Genomic DNA, 23,532 nt, shown 5'->3' on the forward strand with positions numbered 1-23,532 from the left:
GGAAGGGATCTACAGTTAAGTAAAAACATTTTTTGCACGGGAGGGAACCATGGCAGTCGAACGGCTTAACAAGGGACGAAGAGGCAAAGTCACAGTGAGGGCACTGCCTGGTTTTATGTAATACATTCATAGAATGATAGCAAGCTTCAGGAGTGACTGCACGAAGTGCATGGAGAGAATGTGAGCTGTAGACAATAGGGTCAGCCCCAGGAAAACCAGGGGTTACGGCCCTAGGGCTCGGTCGGGCGTGGACGGGCGCAGACGGGCTTGCCTTTGGCGCGCCTCTGGCGCGCCCGCTGCGAAGACCAGGGCATCTGGTTAAATGGCGGGGGAATCGCGAAGGCTAGAGCGATAACCCCCGAAGTTGCCTATTCTCCCTCCACACAATCGGGACAACACCCGATGAAGGAGATCGGGCGGTAATCTGCACAGGCTGTTGAGGGCGGTTGAGTCTTGGGGATAACCACAATGGTCGCTATGTCCATTTCTGGGGGAAATGTCCTGACGTCTGTGAAGTGCTGGAATAGTGCGGAGAGATGAGGGACCAGGAGGTCCCGGTATGTAGCATAGTACTCCTGGGGGAGTCCATCTTGGCCCGATGTTTTCTCGGCTGCTAGTGAGGAGATCGCAGTATTTATCTCTTCTGGGGTAAAGGGGAGGTCCAGATCGGCCGCTTCGGACTGTGTTAGGCAGGGAAGATGGACTCTTTCATGGTTGAGTAAGTCCGAGAGGGAGGCTTCGGGTTTGCGAGCGGAGTATAAGCAGGCATAGTAGTCCTCCCAACCATACACTCAGGCGATAAAAGAACGCCATAGCAACTTGGCCTAGTCCAGCGTAATTTGCTTGATCTCTCCGCAGACTATCACAAGCTGCCTGTCTTGTGTTTCATCTGGATATCTGGCTAGTTCAGTTTCCAGACGGGTTGCTTGTGCCTCTAGAAGAGTCAGTCGGCTATTTTCAGATAGTCGTGTCCGGAGCAGGATTTTTGCCACTCCCCTGATAGTGGCTTTATCTGCCTCCCAGAGGGTTCCTGGGGAGGGAACAGAACCTAGGTTGGTGAGGAAGTATTAGCGTAGTTCCTCCCCAATACCTTTTTTAACCCCTTCAGCGCGGCGCGGATTTCCGCGCCACGCTGAAGATTCCGTGCGCGGGCCGGGCTATGACGGAACGGTTCCGTCATAAGCACAGCCCAACCGACGTGCATGACGGAACCGTTCCGTCAAGCGCGTCGAAGGGGTTAATCTCTTTGTTTTGCAAAAACCAGGCGTTTAACTGCCATACCGGGCAAAGTGTGCCAGGGGTTTTGCCTAGGTGTATGAGTAGGGGTGAGTGGTTGAAGATTCCCCTGGGTAGGATAACTATGTTGGCTAATCTATGGCAGTCGGGGCGGGCACGAAGATCATGTTGATTCTTGCCTGCGTGTGGTGTGCTGCCGAGGTGTGGGTATAGTGGGGAGTTCGGGGGTTCCAGGTTCTCCATATGTCGCAGAGGCCCGAAGTGGCCGCCAAGTCAGCCAGTCTTTTTGCGTGCGCTATCCGAGCCGGTAGTGTCAAGTGCCGGTTGCATGACCCTATTAAAGTGGCCCCCTAATATTTTCTGACCTAAGGGCAGGGTAGGGGTTATGTCGGTGAGATGTTTGAGTGATAGTGTGAGTGTGGGGGTGGGATGTATATAGAGATCAGGTTGAGGGTGTTCCCTTCTAAGTCCCGGTTATAGTTATGGATCGCTCTTGTGGATCTCTATTGATGTGGGTAAGAATAAAGGCAAGGCTTCGTCGTAGCAGGATAGCAACTCCCCTTGAGCCTCTTTCGAAGCCTGAGTGCCACATCCTGTCGGACCTGTGTCATGCAAGAAAGGGACATTGGGTTCCCAGGAAATGGGTCTCCTGAAGCAGGAGAACGTCGGGAGCATGTCTTTGGGCATACTTTAACACTGCTGTGCGCTTAATGCAATCAAGCAGTCCATTGACATTCCCCGATAAGACACAGAGGGAATTATTTCCCTTAAGTGTGTGCATCATGTGAGGTGTATAAAGCATTGGGGTCATAGGACTCAGACCTAGTGCGGGCCCTGTGCAGAATTCCAAGAGAGTGTGACCCCAATGTCTGACGCATAGTGAGCGGAATCAAGATGTATGCAGGGTAATCAGTTGTTAGAGTGCTGCAAGTGATGAACAAAAGGAATCACAATATAAAACACAAATCTAAACAATAGACATCGTTCCAGGACCTCCCTTCCCAACCTCCCCCCACCCTATACTTCTGAAACTGAAGCATCTGTCTCCCTATAACTAGAAAGTAACAGGCTAACCTAAAACGCTTAGCTTGGGAGTTGCGTGGAGGACCCCTCGTTCGATATCAGATGTGGCTGCAGCATCGGCAGATTATTCTGAGTTCTATAGTTCAGCGGGATATATATCCCGGGACTCGGTGGAGTGAGGTTTCTCTGCTCCGCCTCATTGCACTCTTGTGGTGGTCAGATTGCTGGACTTCGGGAGATGTCAGAGTCTACGGTCGCCAAGTCTAGAGATCCAGGAGGGCTGTGCTCAAGGGACAAATTGTCAGTGGATCCTGTCCGCCATTGAGGCGAGGAGCTCGTCTGGTTGATGGTGTATGCAGGCTCCTGAGTGGCCGAGCCGGAGGATCTAGAGGCTTCTTTGCGGCATTCACGGCCCTTGAGTGACTGTGTGCTTCTCCTGCGCTGTTTGGGAGGTAATGGACCCAGGGCCCAGGACCCAGAAGGCACGGGCAGAGAGGCGGGACGGACCCCGAAGGGTCGCTATTCTGCCGGCCAGGTCCAGGCAGATTGTGGGGATTCGAAGAAGAGCGCCTTCTCCTGGAAGACGACACAAAGACGGGCTGGGAAGAGCAGTCTATATTGGAGACCGAGATCACACAATTTTTGTTTGACATCTGTGTAGGAGCGTCTTTGGGTCTGAACATCTTTGGGATGGGCGGGAAAGACCATTATATTATGATTTTGAAAGGTCAGAGTGCCCAGGGTCCGCGTCTCTCTCAGGACGCCGTCTCTGCCCTTGAAGTTGAGGATCCTGGTGATGATGGGGTGATGTGGAGCACCAGGTGGTGGTTTAGGCGCAAGGGAGTGGTGGGCTCGTGTAACGGCAAACAAAGCCGATAATGTGTCCTTGGGCATCCATGATTCTTTCCATTTCTAAATAAACGTTGCCATCTTACCTAGTTCACTCCCCTCCGGAAATCCCACCAGACAGAGGTTGTTGCGCCGTGATCAATTTTCTGCATCCTCAGCACGTCTGTGCAGTTCCCTGGTGTGGGTCTGCAGGTGGGATACCTGTTCTTTTAGTTGGTGGATATCATCTTCAACTGTAGAGAGGCGGGATTCTGCCTCTGAGATGTGGGCTGTAGCGTTGCGCAGGTCTTGTCGGATGAGTGCCATGTCTACCTGGAATTCACCAAGCTTACCCTCCACCGAGACCTGGATGTGCTGATTGCCTGTAAGATTGCGGAAGGTCGACTCCAGGGAGGGAGGTGCCCCCCGTAGCCCTCCTGGAAGAGCCAGGCTCGACCGTGGTGAATTGGTCTATTCTGGTCTGTGTTTGTGTAGTGGGTGCTTTGGGGCCCCTATCTTTCCCCATAGTGGGTGGTGGAGGGTTCTTCAACTGGACGGGTGATGATGATGTCTGGGTCGGGCTCAGGGGACAGGGGTTGTCCCCAGATCATTCTTAAGAAGCCGTTGAGGGGGGAGTTCCTCTGTCCTCTGCGGTCAGGGCCCTGAGATCACGGGGTCATGGGCCTGTGGTTAAGCTGCGGGGTTCTGTGGTTCGTGGGTGCACCCCGAGGACCAAGAGTGATGGCAACAAGGTCGGATTCAGGGAGGGACATGCAGTGCACCACTCTCTGACAGGCTCGTGGGTTCAAGGATGTCGCCCTGTGGATTCTATTGGTCTGCGTGGAGCCCAGGACGGGAGCAGAGTCGGAGCTTCAAGACAGGGCCAGACTCAGATCTGCCAGGCTGTGGCGGCAAGGGCCCACTATGGGGTCCCAGGATGTGGCGGAGTCTTCCCGCAGCAGGGCTGGGTCAGGGAGATGCCCGGGGGACCAGGGCAGGTGAAGTCTGCAGCTCCCGGGATTACCCCACATACCCTCCTCCGAAACCAGGTTGTGTACCTGGCTCACCTCTGCGCCACCTCAGGATTCAGCGCCTCTGGTCCGGATCATGTCTGTGTTCAGGCTCCTCTTGGCCACTGCGGGTCGGCAAGCGGCGTGGGTACACACCAGGAGGAGAAGAAGCAGGGCTCTATTGCCAGCAGGTCCGGGGCCGTCGCAGGCCCATCAAGTGTACGATGAGCCTCGATCTCCCCACAAAGACCAAGAGGGAGCCGGGCCGGATTGGAGCCAAGACACTCCCCCGGGCCGGCTGGATGACAAGCCACCACGTCCAGGAGAGCACCGGCATCAGGGATGAGGGAGTCGAGGCGGGGGGAGTGGCAGCTCAAGGCGGGTGAATTTCTCTTTCCAGGCTCTGCCCAGTCATAGTTTGAGGCGTCAGTCAAGCTATCACCTCTCTTAGACACTAATATATTCCATGAAACCCAACGTTGCCTGTATTCAATCAAACCCAGAAAATACCCATGCAGGATTATGGGCTCACCCCCATAAGCACAAGGCCTAATGTCAGGTTTGCACTCAATTACCTTATCCATTAACTTGCTGCAATAAAACGTATCCAATATTATAGTTACTTTTTCTCCTCAATCAAATAGCATATTCGTGGATTCACCTTCTATTAACACTTCATCCTCAGGACTGGGTCTGACTTTGCCTTCACTGCTCACCTGAAGAACAATCTGCCCACACTCAAAATCTGTGTCGTCCTCCTCTTGATCATCCTTCACACACACACCTTGTTGACCTTAGGATCCTCATTTTGCTTGCTTCAGCAAAATACCCCTTCTTCTTATACTTCACACAAACTGCCTTCAATGCAGGGCAAGTTTTATTATTGGCCCGGTGACCAGGTTTATCACACCTAGAGCATCTGCGTACAGTGGGTTTACTTTTGCCACTACCATCTTAAGGCATCACATTGCTTTTCTTATTCTTCTCTTTTACTTCACTAACCTCTGTTCTTTTTCTTTTACTCTCTTATTAACTCCAACACACTCCATGGAGTGCTCTACACGTTTTGCAACTACTAACACCTCATCCAAGGTAGGATCCTCCTTCCACCACTGCTCATCTCTCACTCTTTCGATCCCACAACCCACCATGAATTGATCATGTATGCGTTCGTCAACCATACCCGCAAATTTGCAGGATGCAGCAAGCCTTCTCAATTCAGAGTCATACAATTCTATAGACTCCCCCTCCTTTTGAAACCTTCTTGCATAATGATAACGTTCCAGAATCGTTTTCACCTTCGGCAACAAGTGATTATCTAATTTCTTGATACATGCCTCATAGTCATTCATGTCCTCCAATTCAGATTACGAGAGCTAGCGGAGGTGTTCAAGGATCTCCCGGCCCTCTGAACCCAAACATTGAGAAGAAGAGGCATTTTTCTCTCAATGCTCAAGGATGCACCATACACCTTTGGATATGCCTCAAAAACCTTCTTTCACTTTTGCCACTTCAGGTGTGAAGTACGAGGGCTCATGAGAAAGAAAGGAGGTGCAGGAATATTTTACATGTCTGTAACACCAGTTGAGAGGTATTTACAAACAAATGTAGTGTCCAACTACACTAATATGCAGTACCACAGGATAACCAAGGAAAACATGGAATTTACAGTGAGTTTGAGAGAAGATATCATAGGACGTTGTAACAATAGATGTGGGATATAGTATGCGTATCACTGCAAATGAAAATAGCAGGAAATCAGCTTGAAATCATCACACTAGACTCCTGCACGACGGACAAAGTGGAAATACTTATTTTTAAAATTACAACCCAATCGTCGGATGCATGGACAGGGGCCTTAGTTTACAGACCCCCAGGCCAAAAAAACTATTTTGTCAACACTCTTTTGGAATTTATTGCACCTTATGTCCTCGCGGCAAATAACTTCATTTTCATAGGAGACTTCAATTATCATGCGGACATAGTCGAGGACCCTGACACAGACCAATTGATAACTGCACTACAGGCATTAGGGTTGGTACAGTTGGTAGTGGGGCCTACTCACCAGGCTGGTCATACCTTGGACCTACTGTTCACCAATGCAACTAAACTCACAGTTGAGCAACCTCAACCTTTACTCTGGTCGGACCATTATCTGCTCAAATTTGGCATTTGTATGGCAGCTCCTTGAATCTATCAGGATAATGACTACATCTTAATCAGACCCTGGCGTAAAGTCACGTCTAAATCATTCTCTACTTACTTTAACGCTAACGCCATACCACCCCTAGAGAATGTAGATCAATCAACGTCTGCTTTTGAAGAGGCAATTACACGTGCCCTGAATAGTGTAGCACCCATGTCAAGAGTCAAGACCAAAGCTAAAGCCTCTCCATGGTTTACATCAGCACTAAAAATTGAGAAACCCGCCCTTAGAACTGCCGAACGGCCTATTTGAACAATATCAAACTAGCTAAAAAGACCTATCTAACAGCGAGAATTAATAACACCGCGAACTCCAGTAAAGAGCTGGATAAAATCTTGAAGGAGTTCACTACTCCTCAGGTCAACCAGCTTACCCTTCTCCCCACACAAGAATGGGTTAATAGAGTATCCTCCTTTTTTGATGAAAAGGTTAAAGCCATCTATAGCTCTTTCCCCCAAGATAATGTAAGCAATGTTGACTTGTATTCAGCGGTGAACAGTCAATCGCGGGTGCCTTTGCTGGGTGCATTTAAAACTGTAACCTGTAAACAGGTATCAGAAGCCATCATTAAGATCAAATCCGGCTCCCCAGCAGATCCTCTACCTCCCCGCTTCTTCACGCAGCTAGCATCCCTGTTAATACCAAAGTTAACAGAGATCTTTAACATGTCTTTAGAACAGGCGATGGTGCCCAGAAGTTGGAAATCAGCTTGAGTCAGGCTAATTCTGAAAAAGCCAACTTTAGATCCCAGAGAGCCTGGTAATTACTGTCCCTTCTCGCTACTGCCTTACTTCAGGAAGGTGCTTGAATACCTGGTAAATAAACAGCTTACTGTCCATCTGGAAAGTCATGGACTTCTTGACTCATCGCTATCAGGATTTCGGTCGGCGCACAGTACCGAAACGGCAGTAGTGGAGATGGTGGATAACATCAGGCTGGCTTTGGATAAAAAAGAATTAGCCATGCTGGTTCTTTTAGACCTGTCTGCTGCATTCGACACCATCTCCCATGAAATTTTCAAACAACGGCTCTGGGAAATGGGGGTTCGAGGGAAAGCCTTGGACTGGTTTAAAAACTATCTAAAGGACCGCTCCACTACTGTGCACATGGATACACTGGCCTCACGCTGCAGACCAGTAAGCACTGGAGTCCCTCAGGGGTTAATTCTGAGCCCGACGCTTTTTAATCTTCATGTAACTCCTCTGGCCAGGATAATCAGGTCATATGGGTTTGAGGTTGTGTCATATGCTGATGCCACCCAGCTGCTGATCACCTTTGGTCCTGACCCTACTGACTCAATGATCCGGTTTAAAAACTGTCTGACCCAAACAAACAACTGGATGAGCAATAACAAATTACAGCTAAATGGCAGCAAAACCGAGATCATTATGTTTGGCAGGGCCGAAGAGTATTGGTCTAGCAGCTGGTGGCCTCAGGCACTGGGCCCATGCCCGTCCCCTAAACAAGTAGTCTGCAATTTAGGAATTATGATTGACAACAAGTTATCCATGAAAAATCATGTCAACCTTGTGCTGGGCACCTGTTACGGGATCTTGAGGCAGCTACGTAAAATATTTAAATGGCTACCTATTGAAGCCAGGAAGCCTTTGGTCCAGGGCCTAATTGTAAGCCGTTTGGACTACGGGAATGCTTTATTAGCTTCCCTAAATGAAGATCTTGTCTCTAAATTGCAAGTCTTGCAGAACACCTCGGCCAGACTGATCTTGAACCTTCCTCCAAGATCTCCTTTAGTCCAAAGTCTGAGATCCCTCCATTGGCTTCTAGTTAGGAAAAGAGGTCATTTCAAAATCCTGTGCCTAACTCATAAAAGTATCCATGGTACCGGACCCGGTTATTTAGCGAAAAAACTTAAAAAATATCAACCAAAAAGAACACTTAGATCTAGTTCCAAATCTCTTCTTACCCCATTTCTCACCACTCGCAATGGGGGCCGATCGTTTTCCTTTCTTGCCGCTCATTTCTGGAACAAGCTGCCGCCTCATCTCCTTTCCATGGCGGACCTTCAGCGCTTCCGTAAAGAATTGAAAACATGGTTGTTCGACCAGAATTAACGTTATCGGATTTGTCCCCCAGGCTCTGGAGTTTCTGCAAGCGCCATGAGACCTAGCGGTGATATGCGCGCTATATAAGCTTCTCTGACTTGACAGGAACACACAGCAAAAAGTCTAATGTGCATTTTGCTGCCAGTGAACCCACAAGAAGGCACTCCAATCAACGCTGAAAGTGGTAGGAGTGTGCAAACCACTGCAAAGAGTGTGCTTAACACTGCAATTCAACCAGCATCGACACGCATCAGCACGTTTTAGTTTGCATATCACTGTAGTGAACAGGAAATGACCTGTACTATGCACCAACAAATTTTAGTGAGCGTACCACTATGAACCAGAGCACCCTCCAAGTTAAAGCAGCACTGCACCAGCAACAAGTGTGTGTCTCTGCAGAGCACGCTGAAAGACACTGTTGTTGTGGTGTTTAGTGTGTGTGTCACTGAAAACATGCTGGTATACGCTCACTCCGACCCTCCTGACACCCCCCAAACACAACTGCAAGTCGGCGTTCTCGGGTGCACCCCACTGTAAGATCACGCTGCGGCACGTTCCACCATAGTACCCCCAGGGGCACCCCGCTTTCCCCCCTTCCCCAAATTAGGTTACCCAATGAAACACAAGAAACAGTTGTAAGTGGGTAACAAATGCTGCAGGTTTATTACATAATTGCAGTATATGTAATGGGTGGGTTATCTTACGGGCGATCCAAGGGCAGGCGACCATCTACTTCACCTGCCCTCCTGATGAGCCGGGCAGCGCGGGAGCGAAGCCCGCAAGTGCTGCCCCCCAAGTGATTCTTTCTACGATCACGTGCCGTTGGTAATTCTACTCACGCCCCCCCTCTCGGGGCGGAGCGTCGCATAGCAAGCCCCCGGTTGTTCAGGCCCACAACCGCCCGCAGGACTAGCGGGGCGCCGACCGGCTTCCGGGACCTCTCTGGAGGCTCCTCGTTTTGGCTCAGGCACCACGTGGTGCCGCGCAGAGGTACTCTTTGTACCGGCCTGCTTCCAGATCGCCCTGTAACTCCGCCTGCAACGAAAAAGGAAAACATTACAACGCTCAGAAAACCCCCCCCCCCAACCACGCCTACGCCGGGTAAGCGGTAGGGAGGGAAAAGGCGAGGTGGGCGACAAAAGAGGTCGCCAGTGAGGGTGGGGGAAGGCTAAATAGCCTCCCCCTCACACCTGGGCCCGGAAGTGACGCGCATTGCGCGTCACTTCCGGCCCTGACACGGAGGGGGGCTCCAGTCTGTGTCCCTGCCCCCCACCCGAAGGGAGGGAGTGGGGAGGGGTGACCGGGGCCCCGGGGCCACTAAGGCGCCGACCGCCGAGTGGCCCCCTGCGGGGGCCGCGGTCAGCAGCATAGTACCCCCAGGGGCACCCCGCTTTCCCCCCTTCCCCAAATTAGGTTACCCAATGAAACACAAGAAACAGTTGTAAGTGGGTAACAAATGCTGCAGGTTTATTACATAATTCCAGTATATGTAATGGGTGGGTTATCTTACGGGCGATCCAAGGGCAGGCGACCATCTACTTCACCTGCCCGCCTGATGAGCCGGGCAGCGCAGGAGCGAAGCCCGCAAGTGCTGCCCCCCAAGTGATTCTTTCTACGATCACGTGCCGTTGGTAATTCTACTAACGCCCCCCCTCTCGGGGCGGAGCGTCGCATAGCAAGCACCCGGTTGTTCAGGCCCACAACCGCCCGCAGGACTAGCGGGGCGCCGACCGGCTTCCGGGACCTCTCTGGAGGCTCCTCGTTTTGGCTCAGGCACCACGTGGTGCCACGCAGAGGTACTCTTTGTACCGGCCTGCTTCCAGATCGCCCTGTAACTCCGCCACAGCCCTGGAGGCGGCTAACCGTCGCAGCCAGGGCCCCCCACCAACCCGCTATAGTCTTACCTGCACCTCTCCTATCTAGGGCTTCCTGCTACTAGCTGGAAGGGAACCATCCCTGCAGACAGAAGAGTTTGACATTCTGCCACCTCATGACAGTTTGACAGTGCTCGCGGGACTCAAACCCTGGGAGATCCCTTATAACCACAGGCCCAAGACATACCAGTGAGCCATAGCTCCTGGAGTTGTAGATGGCCCCATCTATGTTCCCAATCCCTAGACGCTATCCTAGTCGGATAGGGTCTGTTGAAATAAAGGGGCCTGTGAAGATGTGCAATAACTATTCGCCCCCCAGCGGGAAGGTTACACCTATTCACAATCCTGGGCCTGCCCGCTTTGACTATTATGACGAGAAGGGTTTTACTTAACATTTGTACAGTCCCCTCAGATAGTTAACCTGGGGCACGGGAGTGCACCTAACTGCCAGCGCGTGACCATGGGCAAGGGGCGACTCTTGCCCCTGCCCACCATCCCTTATAGGAATTATGCCCCTACGGATCCCTCAGTGATGATCCCTTAGGCATACCAGCTTCACCCAGCTGAAGGCCAGAGGCCAGCCTAAGGAGCCTATTCACTTGTTTTGCTACCCGGCTCCCTTCTGGGAGGGCCTCAGAGTTAGGGCAACGCGTGTGCTCCCAGGGCACGGTGCTGCTGGAAAGCAGATATCTGATACTCACACGCTGGTACCTTATCTGTTGCTAAATGCCCTACTGCAGGAAGTTTCCCAAGAACCGTAGACTTCGCGGTCCCACCTAACTTGATCCCATCACCTGGGGGGAACCCAGTGGTGGCAGGACCTGCATGGTAACTCAATCCCGGCGTAGCTATCGCTTATTTGTGCCGCCGAAGCAGGCAATGCCCCCTTAGTCTCAAGTTCTACCCCTAGAGGATAACCTTGGGGGCAGACAAGTCTGTGGGAACCAACCGGAAACTTTGGTGCAAATACCGGCCCTATTCTGAACGTAGCGAATGCTGCACGGTCAATAATGCCCTGATGCCCTGGGGCTCTACGTGGTCTTTACCAAACGACCGCACACTTGCTATATAACAACCATACCACCCACAAGCCGGGTGGAAGGTCTACATTGAAGCAACCCGAAATCTGTCTTTGGTTGCAGGGGAATGCCCCCCAAAGTACATCTGGACCTATTCCTATATGGTTCCTTCAGCTACTCCTCCTGCAGGCCTAACTCTTGGTTATGGTGCCCAGCTCAGTGTTCTGCAGGCCAATCGGCTTAACCATGAACTATCGGTCGATTTGAGACAGAGGTAAACCACGGGTTGCAATCCGCTCGCGAGCGGCGCACCCGCAACCACTTGGACAATCACGCCGGTAACCTTGTGCCGTGATTTAGGCCCTAGTGATGCGCTATGTGGTGACCACTTATTCTTTTGCCGCTATGTCAGTGCGTCCCCGTATTCAATGCGATTGGGGCACTGAGCTGCACCCATATCTAACCCATCTAGTGGCTCAATCCAGACTTCCTTTAGCATTAGATAATAACTACCATTCTATCTTGGTTGCGTTGCCCTGCCCGACTAGGCACCCACCCGGGTGTCTAGGTTACAGTTAGATATGTGTGAGTTCCCCATATCAGTGACCGTTGAAGGCGGCCCACATAAACATGTTGGCGGGGCCGAGTTGCGGGCTTAAGCGACTGTCGGCAGCGACCCGTGTTTAACTGTTACTAACATGGCAATGACAGTTCTACGTTAGGACTATCCCCACACTGGTCCGCCCTGCCCAAGGACTGATGCACCTGGGAGGGCGAGGCCGTAAGCAAAAGGTTGGAGATGAGCGACACGTGGTCACGTGTGGTCAGGATCGGACTGCGCGACCCTTGCTGTAATTAGCACCTTTATGTCGCGCGAACTCGACCCGAAGGTATGGCAACGCTGTGCATGAGTAACATATTTACACACATATTCGGGCACGGGCGTGAGATCATGAGCCGCCAGGTCCGCGACTCTCGGGAACCCGGGCATACCAGGTCCAGCAGCTCGCATACATATTCGGGCACGGCGATATTCATTGATTTACCCAGCGTCACAAACCCAGCGCGAACTCGATCCGAAGGTATAGGCGCGCAGTTCATGAGCACCGTATTTACATACATAAACGGGCACGGAGAGATTAAGTGATCTGCCCGCAGTCACAGCGCGACTCGGCCGACGGTATATGGAGCGCAGTCCATGCGCCCCGTATCTACATACATATTCGGGCACGGAAGTGTGATCATGAGTCGCGACCCTCGGGGGGGCCAGGTAGACCAGGCCCGGCAGCACGCATGCATATTCGCGACCCTCGGGGGTCCAGGTGGACCAGGCCCAGCAGCACGTATGCATATCTGGGCATGGGGTGATCAGTGATTTCCCCGGAGTCACAACCACAGCGCGAACTCGATCCGAAGGTAATGGTGCGCCGTTCATGAGCACCGATATACATACATCATCAGGCAGGTGGATAATAATTATCTGTCCAGAGTCACAGCGTGACCCGCCCGAAGGTGTTGGGAGTGCAGTACATGAGCCCCGTATTTACATACCTATTAGGGCACGGTCGATTAGTGATTTATGTGTCTGCATTATAGGAAGCCAGCCACTACATGTTGCATATTTATCTAGCGTGAACTCGACCGGAAGGTATTGGAGCAAAATCTTGTGAACAATGCCCGCACTTGTATCAAGTATCTGCCTTATAGGAAGCCAGCACATACATGTTGCATATTTGTATAGCGCGAACTCGACGCCAAAGGTATTGGAGCGCTTTATATGAGCACCGTATCTACATTACACAAACCGGCACGGGGAGCGTAGGAGATTAGTACCCATAACACGATCCCCGTGGCAGGTCACGCGAGCACCGCACCAGATTAACCCTTGGGGTCCGGGGGGGGGATTCGTAATACCCGTAAACGCGTGATGTGGACAGTGCATGTACTGGTATCATGTATCTGCCTTATAGGAAGCGTGCAATTACATGATGAATATTTATATAGCGCGAACTCGACCGGAAGGCATTGGAGCACTTTACATGAGCACCGTATTTACATTACATCTACACGCAGGGGGTGCTTAAGACATTCATACCATATTACCAGCTCCCCGAACCAGATCATGCGAGTACCGCACCAGATTATCCATTGACGTGCGGGGGGTTTATTAATGCCCGTAATCGCGTATGTGAACAATGCATGCACTTGTATCATTTATCTGCCTTATAGGAAGCCAGCAATACATGTTGCATAATTATATGGCGCGAGCGCGACCTGAAGGTGTTGGAGCGCTTTACCTGAGAACCTTATTACATTACACATTCAAGCACGGGGAGCTTACAAGATTCGTACCATACTAAACGATCCCCGCGCCAGGTCCATTGCGCCTGCCGCAGCCCACTGCATGCCCCCCCCACCCCCAACTGCAGCGGGAGGGGGGGGAGATAACCTTAACCAGGGAGCGCCACAGGTGTTGCACCGCCCGCGATCAGCGGGGACCCAGGCAGCTCCCAGCCTTGCAGTGCTGGTGTATTAGGGCCGTGAACCGACGCTAATCTCGTAACGGCTCCCCCGGCGCAGGGTGTGCGGCTTCTTTGCCGTCCAACCCCCATTCATTTACTTTGCACGCGCATGAGCATCGTATTGACCCCACCCAGGGCACTGGTAACTCAGTACCTCAATCGCGTTCGAACGCGAAATCGACACGAGGTATTGTGGCGCCTTACTTAAGTCTCGCAGTACAATAATAACATGCTTGAATGCCCCAGATCACGCGAGCTCCACACGAACGCATTGAAGCGCTTGCAAGAGCGCCGGCTGCATAGCACAAAGTGTATTGGTGCGCTTACATGACAAGTCCAAAACTCCGTGATTATGCACTCTAGGCAGCCCCCAATTCCTGTTGGACCCCGGCCGCCCCGTCACCGTAATTCAAACCAAATGATATGCCTTTGATCACCGGGCCACACGGGTGCTCGCACGTCATAACCACCGTCTAAATTTACACATCGGGGCCGTGAATAGTTTAAACGCGCGTAAATGCTTGTTTCTTGTTGGGCACGGGGAGATTAAGTGAATTGCCCAGAATCACGGGATGTTTTTGCCGACGCCGAGGCTTCAAACCTCGTTTCCTATTACCAATGTCGGCAGCGCTCCATCAGGAGCTCTACCATTCGGGTCTACGTCCCTCGGTACACCGATAAATTCGGCCGGCGGACCGCGTCACTGCCCTTTAAAGTCGCCACCCTCGCCCTAATCTTGCGCCCCCTCCGCCCGTGGCCGACCGCGCCACAGGGCCCTGTCGATCTGGTACTGCCCAGGGACAGGGCCAGGGCGGAGTGGGTGCAGCAAGACTCACCGCAATCTGGAGACCCGACGACGACCGATCGAAAAGATGGGAGCTGCACCTCTTTGAAAAGTTGTGAAGATTGTTGCCTATTTATAGCGCGAACTCGACCCAAATGTATTGGAGCGCCGTTGGGAAGGGGGCAATAACCTTCCCCAGGGAGCGCCGCTCATTCTACATTTTTATAGCACAAACGATCGTTTCTACGACACTGCATCACATTATCACGGGGCCCCTTTCGCATGAAGCTGGAAAGGTTTCATGTTTGCTGGTGTCTGATTGTGAGAGAGTAGTCGAGGGTACGTTCCATGTTTAGTTTCTAAGCTGGGTGTCTGGTAAAGCATGACGAGTTACGTGCACGCAACCGGACCACATCCCTAACGCGGCCCTGAGCCCTCTTGGCCCAACTTGCGCCCTCCCCGCCCGTGGCCATCCGGGCCACAGGGCCCCGGCGACCTGGTACTGCCCAGGGACGGGGCCGGGGCGGGAAGGGTAGAGCAAGACTCACCGTTGTTCGAGATGGTGGTAGGGCCGGGATCGCAGCGGCGAGGACGACGAACGAAGGAGCCAGAGACTGCGACCGAAAAAGGCGAGGTGGGCGACAAAAGAGGTCGCCAGTGAGGGTGGGGGAAGGCTAAATAGCCTCCCCCTCACACCTGGGCCCGGAAGTGACGCGCATTGCGCGTCACTTCCGGCCCTGACACGGAGGGGGGCTCCAGTCTGTGTCCCTGCCCCCCCCCCGAAGGGAGGGAGTGGGGAGGGGTGACCGGGGCCCCGGGGCCACTAAGGCGCCGACCGCCGAGTGGCCCCCTGCGGGGGCCGCGGTCAGCGGCAGAGATGTTCCAATGCCATCTCAAACCAAAACAAACACTGCTGCAGGTTAGCGTTTATTGTGTGTGCCCGTGTAAGGGCATGCCGGGCACGTTAATAGATGTCCCAAAGCGCCGCTTCCAGCTGCACTCAGGGGAACCCCGAACAGGAGGCTCCGACCTCGATATAACAAGCACAAGAGGTGAGTCACCGTGTGAAATTGAATAGAAACCCAAGGCAACATGCAAGTGCCTCAGAGTCGGTGGCACTGGAGCGAACTGCGCTCACCAGGCCCGTCCACGCGCCAACGCTCTGATGCTGGTGCGCGTGGGAAGGCGCCCGCGTCCCAGCTGCTCGCACTCAAAACTCCAGCTGGCCATGCTCAGATAGCAACCCCACGCTCGAGCCGGCCAGCATTCGAGACTAATGCCAGCCTGGCACAGAGAGCCCTGTGCGGGGCCAAAAGCGCCAAACAAGTCAAAAAAGAACCAGGTGAACACTGCGCCCGGGACCAGGAGCCAGAGAGAGTCCCGCCTCAAACACAAGAGGAGAAGCAGTGTCACACATCCGAATTACGACAGCAGTTTTAGAGACAATAAGGCCCACTCCTTCCACGGGGTAAAGGTTACACAAAACAGAACCGATTCAACACAGCGCCCAGGTCCAAGAGCCATAAAGAGTCCTGCCTCATCACATGAGGGAGAAGAAGTGTCACAAAACAGGACCGACCTCACCCAACCTCAGCCAGTCCTGTGGAAAGACGGCCTCAGTCTAGTGGAGATCAGGGCGAACTCTCGCCGTCTTCCCTTGGTGTTGAGATCTCCGCTGGTGATTCTGCCGACTACGCCAGTGTGACAATTCAAGTTTTAATCACCGTAAATAACACTCAGAGGTAGCAGGGTTACCAAAACCAAGTTGCTGTATTCCAAAGGAGATTCCATTCATCATTTCATCTGTATCCCTGGTGAAACTTTCTCTGATCCCTCAAACCATAATACATTCTATCAGCTGGTTAAGATACACCAGCTGATATCATGATGTTCCAGACTCGTGTAGCCACCCTGTTGCCCGACATCCATTGCCCGGCTACCGGAGTCTTCCTCCATACCCAAAAATGCTGGCATCAGGACTAACTCTTCTGGGACTAAGGAGGATAAGGAAGCGGCTCCATCCACATCGGCTGTTTCCACAACGGCTCTCTCCACATCAGCTCTATCCATCTCGGCTCCATCCACATCGGCTCTATCCACAACGGCTCTATCCACATCAGCTCTATCCACATCGGCTCTATCCACATCGGCTCCATCCACATCGGCTCTATCCACAACGGCTCTATCCACATCAGCTCTATCCACATCGGCTCCATCCACATCAGCTCTATCCACATCGGCTCCATCAACATCGGCTCTATCCACATCGGCTCCATCCACATCGGCTCTATCCACATCGGCTCCATCCACATCGGCTCTATCCACATCGGCTCTATCCACATTGGCTCTATCCACATCAGCTCCATCCACATTGGCTCCATCCACATTGGCTCCATCCACATCGGCTCCATCCACATCGGCTCTATCCACATCGGCTCCATCCACTTCGGCTCTATCCACATCGGCTCCATCCACATCGGCTCTATCCACATCAGCTCCATCCACATCGGCTCTATCCACATCAGCTCTATCCACATCGGCTCTATCCACATCGGCTCCATCCACATCGGCTCTATCCACATCGGCTCTATCCACATCGGCTCCATCCACATCGGCTCCATCCACATCGGCACTATCCACATCGCCTCTATCCACATCGGCTCCATCCACATCGGATTCCGAATCTAGATGAATGCCACAAATCCCCCCACAAACTGCAGGTGACTTTTTTTAATTAGCTTTTTTAGCAACCCCAGGTGCAGAGTATTGAGGGGTTCATGAGCATAGACTGGTGTTAGAGGGTGAATATGTGGAAGGCTAATGGAAAAAGTTTAGGAAAGGTGCACGTAATTGTGATGTGAAATACCGTAGCCCATGTTCTGACAATGTCCGGCAGGTTTGCAACAGATCTATTTAGGCATAAGCTGATGCAAACACATGGGATAACCTTTGAAACTTCTTAAGTTCTCGGTTGCTTTAAGAGATGAATGCTACAATCTGACATAGACATGGCTTTGTGGTGGGCTGTTTAGGCATCACTAAACACATTGCAGACAGAGATTTAGGGGCCTCGAAGTGCTTGAAGGAAGCCTTTCGAGTGATAGTCTTCAACCCACCCCATTTTTTCTATCCTGTACAACACTGTTCTTCTACTATGCTTGGTCAAGAGGAAGTTCTTATCCAGCCCTGTACAGTTAAACTTGGTAGAGTTCAACAGTTATTTCTTTGAGAGCAGGATGAAGTATCGGTTGCATAACTTGAATCAGATAATTTTACTGACGTATACCAGAGGTTTTATCTCTTCCAAGACCAAGGCATAAATTAGGCATTCACTAAACATATTACAGACCTACATAGGAGTAAGTGAACATACATTTACTCCATCAACCTCCACCTTTTATTACAATGGGCCAATACATAGATGTAACTTGAAATGCCAGGGACTAGGCCATCTTACCAAAAGATATCATGTAGACTCATTTTTAAGGTGGCATGGAGCACACTGCTATTTTCCGGGAAACAAACCATACCAAAATTGAGGGTGAATGGCTGTAACAAAGAAATAGGGGGCAGGTTTTTTTATTTTTTTTACAACTTCCTCAGCCCATGCTGGGAGTAGTAGTAATCGTAGTAGTAGCTTTATTCGACCAAGTAATGATCATTCACATAAGAATATACAGAACAATCATCCTTAAAAAAAAAACATCATACAATGTTAAAAACATAGCCATACAATAAAAGGGTCACAATTATATAAAATGAGCATGGAATAAAAATATATTAAAAAGTCTATAATCATCATCACTAAGGAACTGGGATGCCATAAGGCTTGTGGACCCATCGCCTAATCATCCAATGCGTTATTCAATTTCTCATGTTGCCGTACACTTGAATGAGTGCATCCCTAGGATTTGCTGGGACCCATGATGGGAGTATTAGTATGAGTTAGATCTGGGGGTTCCCTTTTGAGCCGAACTGCAGAACATCAATCCCGAGGGGTGCTATGTACACATGGGCAGCCTACTGGATGGCAGAAGGGTACACCTGCTTGCACTGTATTTTCTGAACACGGGCCACTCGCTTGCTTGAACAGTATATCTGTCTTGATGACACCAATCCCCTGCGACCAAACACTGTGGTTGGCAATTTTAATTGTTTCCTGGATGCACAGACCTAGATAGGCAGCCCCTGCCACCACCAGGAACTTCCTCTAGCAATTTCTCTGAACACCTGTCGGAAGAAGTCATAGGTTGAGGACTCACGGATGTATGGGAAGCAAATACATCTGCGAGTTGGAGAGTACTCAATGTTGATGTGCTGTACACTTGTTTAGACATGATCATCTCTACAATACATATACACAAGCTGATTCTTGGAGCTGACTACCCAGCCAAGACCCTTTCTGACCACAGCACCTGCTGCTCACCTTACAGTGTACGGCACTATCAGTGAGTATGCCACATGCGGACTGCAGCCCCCTATGGTCTGGAAAACCTTCTATTGGGCTACTATACACGTAAAACTAACACCTGTTTTTGCCACAAACGCGGGTTCCACAGAAGAAATACTGAATGAAAATGAGTCCTTTAAGGTTTAAGTACATGATATCTGCATAAATGGGGTATGAATATTACTACAATAACAATTACATATATTAGAAATGAAGATGCACTGTCTGGAAAAAGCGCTCCATGCCCTAGTGGCTGATAACACCGCTCTTCAGCAAAAGGAGGCATTTACACAGGGTGTTGCGGGCTAGACTGAGCTCCCACCACTATAAAGAGTGTAAAGCTTTGAAGATCTTAGACAGTGACATATCTGGCTGTTTTTTTAGCCAGGCTAATACAGAGTGAAGCTCCCCACACGAGTATTACTGCCATCAAACACCCACATGGTCATATCCTTCACACATACACAGGCAGATATATATGTGGTGTTTATCGTCTATTGTAAGCACATATGAAGGAAAGAAAATCATTTATATAGCGCTTGGCTCCTCCAAGAGTGTCCCAGGGCTCAGCATCAATGGCACAACAGAAGAACAGACCCCAGCCAGCCAACCCCTGCCCTGAGGGCTAAAGAGGTATGTTTTAGTGCTTTTTTCAAGCTCACGTCCTCTTTTATTATTCTCAGCTGACTAGGAAATTGATTCCACAAACCTGCAGACAGCACTGTAAAGGAGGAGACTCCTCGCCGCTTCTTAAAGTGGGGTGCTGTTAGCAGCCCAGCCTGACTGGAGCGCGACACTCTCCCTGGGATGAAAGCATTGATCCCCTCATTCTGATATAGCAGCCCCTTATTATGAAGGGCTTGACGCGTCAGTAATAGAGCTCTGACCAATATCCGCTTACCCACTGGGAGCCAGTGAAGCTGCTCACGAAAGAGCAAGACAGTACTCTGGGATACCCAGGTGGAGTACATTAACATAATCCAGCTGTGATAATGTCAAAGCCCTAACCACTGTGATCTGCGCTTCCTGAGGAATCAGATGTAGAAATCTCCTACGCAGGTGCAGAATCCAAAGACAAGATTTTACCACCAAAGAAACCTGGGCATTGAGGGAAAGGTGCAAGTCAAACAGAACTCCCAAGTTTATTGCCACCTCCACCGGAGCGGTGGGGGAAACATTCTTTGGCCAAGCTCCAGTCCATCCTGGAAGGAGATTTGGCCCAAATAATAGGATATCAGTCTCATCTAGATTACACAGTAATTTGTTCTTCCCGAGCCAGTCAGGTAGCATCTTTAAGCAAAGAGTGAATGTTTCTTTGGCTCTAGCTGAATCCCCATCATAGGTGAGAAGGGGCTGTGTAATGTCTGCATAGGAAATAATCTTGATGCCAAACGGTTCAATCAGAAATGCCAGAGGAGGCATATAGATGTTGAAAAGGGTGGGGCTCAGTGCAGATCCCTGGGTCACCCCCCATTAGAAGAGTAAGGTTTCATCCACACTACCTGCTCTCTTTCCTTCTGAAAGGACCTTAACCATCCTAAAGCAGAGTCTGCCTGGCCCGGATGTTCCAGTCTTTTTAGCAGGATGCTGTGGTCCACCATGTCAAATGCTGCTGACAGATCCAGCAGGGCCAATGCTGTGTTGGGACCAGAGTCCAGGCTGATCTTTATTGATACTGCCATTTCAGGGAAAGCTGTCTCCGTAGTATGTCGCGAACAAAAGCCGGACTAGGAGGTCTGTAGCAGCTTGTTATCTGTCAAAAAAGTGGTGAGTTGCTGATTTTTCGAAAATCTTAGAGGCCGCTGGCAATAATGAGACCCGACGAAAGTTAGCCAGTGTTTCCGGATCTGCATTGGCCTTTTCAAGAAGGGGTCCACATTGGCTCTCTTCCAAGAGTCAGGAATGGTGCCTGAATGAAGTGAAACCGAGAATAGTTCCTGGTAAATCGGATCTAAATTATCCGCACCAGCCACCAATATGTGAGGCGGAAGCGGATCTTCAGGGGATCCTGATTTACAGGAAGCAGACTGCTTCTTCAGCTCCTCTAATGAGGGTGGCAAAAAGTGTGTCAGCCTTGTCTTAGCTGATGGGCCTTCAATGTCACCAAAATCTGTGGCATCGGCCAGTTAGTAGGAGCTCTTAATGCTAGCCTGTATTATGAAGATCTTTTCTTTAAAAAAGTTACTTAATCTAGCAAAAAGTGAATGATTGGATTCTGGGAGCGGGGATGTTGTTTTCGGGTCTGTGAAACTAGAGACCTTTTTTAAAATTTCCCTGCCATCATTCTTGGCCTCTCTAATACTTTGGGTATAGAAACAGGGGCACGCTTTTTAATGTTTGTATGGTAAATATTGAAAGCCACTTCATAAAGTATTTATCCTTATTTTGAAAGTGGTGACGCCACGCTCTCTCCAACTCTTTACAAGTGGCTCTCTCAAGGGCTAAATCCTGAGAGAACCACCAGGCCGAATGCACCTTCGACCCCTTCTTGGTAACCTTCATGTTCTGGTACCTTGCTCCTGGGTAAGCGCTCTTCTCTCCTGCGAGCGTGCATAAGGCCAGGTGAACAGGATTAAAAAATGATCAGACCAGCACACCTGTATTGGATGTTTTGGACTTTCCCAATGGAACGATAGATTTGATCTAATACCTTCAATGGCATGGCCTGCTTTATGTGTGGGGCCGTGTCAGCACGTAGGAGATTGAATGTGGAAAGGATTCCAAATGGCAAAAGGACCAGGGGTCCTTTGGTTTATCCAGATGAATATTGAAATCACCTAGTAACGTAAACACTTTGCAAACAAGCCATAGACAAGCCAGTGCTTCATTTGTAAAAATAATAGGTGCCGGGGCTCCCATCAGGAGGCCACTGCAGCTTGCATCACACATTTCCCCTGTCATAATGCCAATGGTAGTAACAACTCAACTACAAACCATCTCACTCTTACAGGTGTGAACATTCGGACTATTCCAGACCCCCGAAGCTATAAGGATGGCTTGGACAGCAGTTAATAGTCATTTTTAATGTGTATTGAATTAATAATTGACTGCTGTTGTGGTCATCTCTAAATCAGCCAGACAGCGCCAACTTGTGGCAGACTGTCACAGGCGCTGGTGTTGACAATTAAGTGCCAGTGCCCAGCACTGGAAAACCACTGGCTCAAATTAAGCACTGAACCAGACTATGTGAGATGAGTGTATGTGCGGTGATGCTGTATTTCACCTGTCTTCTGAACAAACTCCAGAAGTAGATACACGACTCTGAGCAGAGGTTAACTTAGCCATAGAGCAACTGGCTGTGGGGAAAACTCTGGGCAGTGATTGACAGCCCTAAGAATTCAATCAGACCTATCAAACATCATTAGCACAGCACTTACTGGAAATGTACCAAACTGCATGTGACAAAGGCTCCATCCTCCCTTTCACTAACAAAAGAAATCATTACAGTGCCGCCAAAACCAGGCAGAGACACAATCGACCGGTTGGTCTAAGAACCCTTGTCTACGCTAAACCTTGACAATCAAACATTTTGGAAGATATTATCCAAAAGACTACACAACACTCTCCCAACCTATCCACCCTGATCAAAATGGGTTTGTACCAAAAAGAAATACTGCTGGAAATCTATGCTGTTTATTCCATGTCCTGGATCAAGCGCTGCCTGGCCCGGCTTCTGCAGTTCTTGTTTCTATAGACATGGAAAAGGCATTTGATACGATGAGCTGGAGCTACTTACTGCATATTTTGAGAGAATTGGGATTTGCTGTAGGAATTCTCTTATGGATTCAGCTGTTATGAAAGAGCTCCACTGCAAACATGTTTATTTTTTTAATGATGAACAATAATTCATCAAAGTAGTAAATTATGTATCAGCACTGGTAACTTCCACATCTACCCCTGGTTCTGTACTGATAAATGTGATGGGGAAGGGAATCAATCACTTATGAATATGCATCTGGAAACCATCCCAAGTCTTTGAACCTTCACCACAAGAAGTTTTTCGACTAGTACGTAATTTGCATAGTCGTGCTAGGCATGCAAGCTAGTCTGTTCATGTTCAGGTTTCTCTCCTCAGCACCGCTCATAAGTTCCGCACACGCTTTTAAAAGTGACTTCACATTGCGAATAGTCAGAGTGACTCTGATACAGCGGATCGCTACTTCCTTTCCACTGGTGCTTTACCGGTGTCTTTAAAGGCCATGGCTGATGCTCCCTGACTGACTTATTCATACTCACTAAATGAACAAAGGAACAGCGGTGAGCCAGGAAGAAAACAGCAGATCTTGCTGTCTGAGTTTGAAAGCCACTGTGAGGATGAAGTCAGTGGAGGCACTATAGGAGAAGATACACATACAGATGGTACAAGGCAGGGTTGCCCTCTCTCACCATTATTGTTTTGCCTGGCAATGGTGGGCTTCTCAAATCACATGTGTAAAGAAAGGAAGTATCACAGGGTATTGTTGCAAGGTCAAAAACATATTTACCTCTCTATACGCGGAAAGATATATTCCTTCCTA

The 23,532-nt window shown here is 50.2% G+C and overlaps 1 protein-coding gene and 1 pseudogene across 1 annotated transcript in view; one reads left to right on the top strand and one right to left on the bottom strand.

Moving 5' to 3' along the window:
- The window catches only part of CNIH3 (cornichon family AMPA receptor auxiliary protein 3), a 621,447-nt gene that overhangs the window by 165,754 nt on the left and 432,161 nt on the right, over positions 1-23,532 (top strand). The gene's annotated exons all lie outside the window — the stretch shown is intronic.
- Positions 22,878-23,216, bottom strand: LOC146816537 (small ribosomal subunit protein uS10 pseudogene; annotated as a pseudogene).

Source organism: Triturus cristatus, chromosome 6, assembly GCF_964204655.1.
Source record: "Triturus cristatus chromosome 6, aTriCri1.1, whole genome shotgun sequence".
NCBI lineage: Eukaryota > Metazoa > Chordata > Amphibia > Caudata > Salamandridae > Triturus > Triturus cristatus.